Source organism: Aegilops tauschii, chromosome 4 (genome assembly GCF_002575655.3).
Source record: "Aegilops tauschii subsp. strangulata cultivar AL8/78 chromosome 4, Aet v6.0, whole genome shotgun sequence".
NCBI classification, from domain to species: domain Eukaryota; kingdom Viridiplantae; phylum Streptophyta; class Magnoliopsida; order Poales; family Poaceae; genus Aegilops; species Aegilops tauschii.
Window position 1 is genome coordinate 297,757,796 of NC_053038.3, and position 4,880 is coordinate 297,762,675.

Below are 4,880 nucleotides of genomic sequence, written 5' to 3' on the forward strand. Positions count from 1 at the left end.
TCGGCGACGGCGGGGCTCCGAGGGGCGGCTGCGTTGCGGGCGGGAGGCGGCGGCGACTCGCGGCGGCGACGCGCGGCGGCAGAGAGGGGCGGCGCTAGGGTTTCGGGGGGCTGGGGCTGCGGCTCGGGCCTCCCGGCTCTCAAAGGTCGGCCGGGCGCAGTGTCCGGGTCAGACACGGCCCGTTAAGTCGGTTGGCGGTTTTTTTAAATAATTCTTACATGCAGAAAAAGAAAGGAAAGAAATACTAAACGGACTCCAAAAATCCCAAAATAAATTTTCCCCATCCTCTAAAAATAGGCCGGACAAGGTGAACATTTATTTGGGCCTAAAATGCAATTTTGATAAACGCATATTTTTCCTAATTTAAATAAAATAGCGATAAAACTCCGAATAAAATTTTTATTTGATTTTAATATTAAATATCCAATATTTCTTTATTTTGAGGAAGTAATTTTATCCTCTCTCTTTTATTTTCATAAAAGAAATATTCGAAGAGAAAATAATTAAAATCAAACGATCCTTTTTTCAAATTTTGAGAAAACTCAAATATGAAAATAACGAAATCCCCAACTCTCTCCATGGGTCCTTCAGTTGCGTAGAATTTCTAGGATCAAACAAAAATGCAAACAAAATATGATATGCAATGATGATCTAATGTATAACATTCCAAATTGAAAATTTGGGATGTTACAAACCTACCCCCCTTAAGATGAATCTCGCCCTCGAGATTCGGGTTGGCTAGAAAATAGGTGTGGGTGATCTTTGTGTAGGTCTTCCTCTCGTTCCCAGGTGGCTTCATCTTCGGTATGGTGGCTCCACTGAACTTTGCAAAATTTGATAACCTTGCTACGTGTAACTCGGCTGGCAAACACGAGAATTCTGACTGGCTTCTCCTCGTAGGTCAAATCGCTATCCAACTGTATCGCTTCCAGCGGCACTGTATCTCTCAGAGGAATATCAGCCATCTCTGCGTGGCACTTCTTCAACTGAGAAACGTGGAACACATCGTGAACTCCTGACAATCCTTTGGGCAATTCCAACTTGTAAGCAACTTCTCCCATACGTTCCAAAACTTTGTATGTGCTAATTTTCCCTGAACTCCAAAGCGCTTCACTCCTCGAAGTGGGGATACACGAAGATACACTCTGTCTCCAACTTCGTAAATTGTCTCCTTACGTTTAGAATCCGCATAGCTCTTCTGCCTTGACTGGGCTACCTTGAGTCTATCGCGAATCAGCTTAACCTTCTCTTTAGACTCTTTAATCAAATCTGGTCCAAACAACTGTCGGTCTCCAACTTCGTCCCACAACAACGGTGTTCTGCACCTCCTTCCGTACAGTGCTTCGAAAGGGGCCATCTTCTAACTGGCTTGATAACTGTTGTTATAAGAGAACTCTGCATACAGCAAATTATCGTCCCAGCGAGATCCATAGTCTAGTGCACAAGCTCTCAACATATCTTCCAGAATCTGATTGACTCTCTCAGTCTGTCCATCTGTCTGCGGGTGAAAAGTTGTACTCAACTCTAGCCTGGTTCCCAAAGTTTCATGCAACTGATTCCAAAACTTTGAGGTAAACTGGGTTCCTATATCTGATACAATGGTCCTTGGAACTCCATGCAGACATACGATCCTGGTCATGTATATCTTTGCCAACTTAGCACTGGTGTAAGTGGTCTTCACTGGGATGAAATGAGCTACTTTCGTCAAACGATCGACTACAGCCCATATCGAGTCATAGCCTGAACGAGTCCTGGGTAATCCCCTGATAAAGTCCATGCCTAGCTTATCCCACTTCCATTCGGGTATCGGCAATGGTTGTAGCAATCCTGCTGCTTTATGATGCTCTGCCTTCACTCTCTGACATACATCACAAACTTCTACATACTCTGCAATATCCTTCTTCATTCTGGTCCACCAAAAACTATCCTTCAAATCCAGATACATCTTGGTATTTCTTGGGTGGATCGAATATGGCGAATCATGGTCCTCTTGCAGAATCAACTTCCAGATCTCCTGATCATTCGGCACATATACGCGGTCCTCAAACCATAAGGTATCGTGCTCATCCTCACGAAATCCTTTAGCTTTTCCTTTGCTCATTCTTTCCTTTATCTCGGCAATCTCATCCACACGAAATCCTTTAGCTTTTCCTTTGCTCATTCTTTCCTTTATCTCGGCAATCTCCTTGTCCGTCTTCTGAGCTTCTCTGATCTTATCCATCAAAGTAGATTGAATCTCCAAAGCTGCTACATGACCTCCCGGAACTATCTCCAAACATAGCTCGTGAAGGTCTTCTGCGAACTCCTTGGGTAATTCTCCGGTCATGAGTGTATTGACATGACTTTTTCGGCTCAACGCATCGGATACTACGTTAGCCTTTCCGGGATGATAATGCAACTTCATATCATAATCTTTAATGAGCTCCAACAATCTCCTCTGCCTAAGATTCAACTCCTTCTGCATGAAGATATACTTCAAACACTTGTGATCCGTGTATACCTCACAATGGTTTCCAATGAGAAAATGTCTCCATGTCTTCAACGCGTGCACTACGACTGTTAACTCCAAATCATGCGTAGCATAATTTAACTCATGGGGTTTAAGCTGTCGTCAGGCATATGAAACAACTCTTCCCTCCTGCCTAAGTACGGCTCCAAGTCCTCGACGAGAAGCGTCGCAATACACTTCGTAATCCTTGCGTTGATCTGGCAGAATCAACACTGGTGATGTAACCAAGCGTCTCTTCAACTCCTGAAAACTGGCCTCACATTCCTCAGTCCATTTGAATTTGGTGTCCTTCTTCAACAACTCCGTCATGGGCTTCGCAATCTTTGAGAAATTTTCAATGAACCTCCGGTAGTATCCTGCGAGTCCAAGGAAACTCCGGATCTCTCCAACTGTCGTGGGTGACTCCCAATTTATCACAGTGACAACTTTGGTGGGGTCTACCGCTATTCCTTCTCCGGATATAACATGTCCAAGAAATCCAACTTCCTTCAACCATAACTCACACTTGCTGAACTTGGCGTATAACTGATGTTCTCTGAGCTTCCCAAGTACCAAATGCAAGTGCTCTTTATGTTCTTCTTCATTCTTTGAGTAGACCAGAATGTCATCAATGAACACCACGACGAACTTATCCAGAAACTCCATAAAAACTTTATTCATCATGTTCATAAAATAGGCAGGTGCGTTAGTCAGGCCAAATGACATAACGGTATACTCATATAGCCCGTACCTCATGGTAAAAGCTGTCTTAGGTATATCCTGCTCTCGAATCTTCAGCTGGTGATACCCTGATCGCAAATCGATCTTAGAAAACACTTTAGCTCCTTGCAGTTGGTCAAACAAATCATTGATCATCGGTAGTGGGTACTTGTTCTTGATCGTCACTTCATTCAATCCTCAATAATCAACAACCATCCTCAATTATCCATCCTTCTTCTCCACTAGAAGTACCGGGGATCCCCAAGGTGACGAACTTGGGCGGATATAACCTTTATCAAGTAACTCCTTAATCTTCTTCTTAATTTCCTCCAAATCCTTTGCGGGCATTCTGTACGGTCTCTTAGATATTGGCCCCGTGCCTCGCAAAAGCTCAATCAAAAACACAATGTCTCTATCTGGTGGCACGCCAGGCAACTCTTCTGGAAATACATCCGGTAAATCCTTTACCGCTGGTACTTCCTCCTATACAACTCCTGATAAGGAATTTACTTGAGTCATATTCGGCACATGCCGGGATACATACTTGATCCCTCTTCCTTTTGGGGTGGTGAGCAAAATCGTCTTACTAGCGCAATCGATGTTTCCTCCATACATCGATAGCCAATCCATACCCAGAATCACATCCAAACCTTGCGATTCCAAAATTATCAGATCTGAGGGGGAAACATGCCTACCTATGGTCAATGGCATCTGAAAACATCCTTGGCTTGCCATATACTATGCTCCTGGCGAGCTTACTAAAAAGGTGTAATAAGAACTTTGGTGGGCAGTTTATACTTATCCACAAATCCCCTTGATATGTATGAATGCGATGCACCAGTATCGAAAAGAACAACTGTAGTAAATGTCTTAACCAAAAACTTACCTATTACTGCATCTGGTTGAGCTTCAACCTCTTCCACGTTAACGTGTTTCACTTGTCCCCTGTTGAAAGGGTTGGTCTTATTCCCAGAGCTTCCATTGCCATTTCCATTCTTAGCTTCAGGACATTCATTGGCGTAATGTCCGGTCTTCTGACACTTGTATCAAGTAACGTGGCTTAGATCTTTCTTGGCGGGTGTTGCCGGGTTGGAACGGTTCTATTCGCTACTTCCTCCATTACCATTCCCATTATTGGGGCCACTATGATTGTGCGAACTTCCTCCATTATGAGTGTGGCCTCCATGGTTATGAACAAGTCCTCCCGGGTTCGGGGTGAAACGGGGTCTCTGCTGAGCTCCAGAATTATACTTCCCTTGTCCATACTTCCTCTTGCGGCTGTCAATCTGCTGCTGTTTCCCTTCAAGCATGAGAGCTCTATCCACCAACTCCTGGTAGTTATTGAAATTTGCCACCATCAACTGCATGCTCAGCTCATCATTCAGTCCTTCCAGAAACTTCTCCTTCTTAGCTGCATCTGTAGCGACGTCATCCGGAGCATAACGTGCTAGCTTACTAAAGTCATCCACATACTGGCCAACAGTGCGCCCTCCTTGGCGTAAGTTGCGAAACTCACGCTTCTTCATGGCCATAGCTCCTGCTGATACATGGGCAGTGCGAAAAGCTTGCTGAAACTGGTCCCATGTCACACTGTCAATGGGGTAAGTGACTATGAAATTCTCCAACCATGATGCTGCGGGTCCATCAAGTTGATGTGCGGCAAAACGCACTC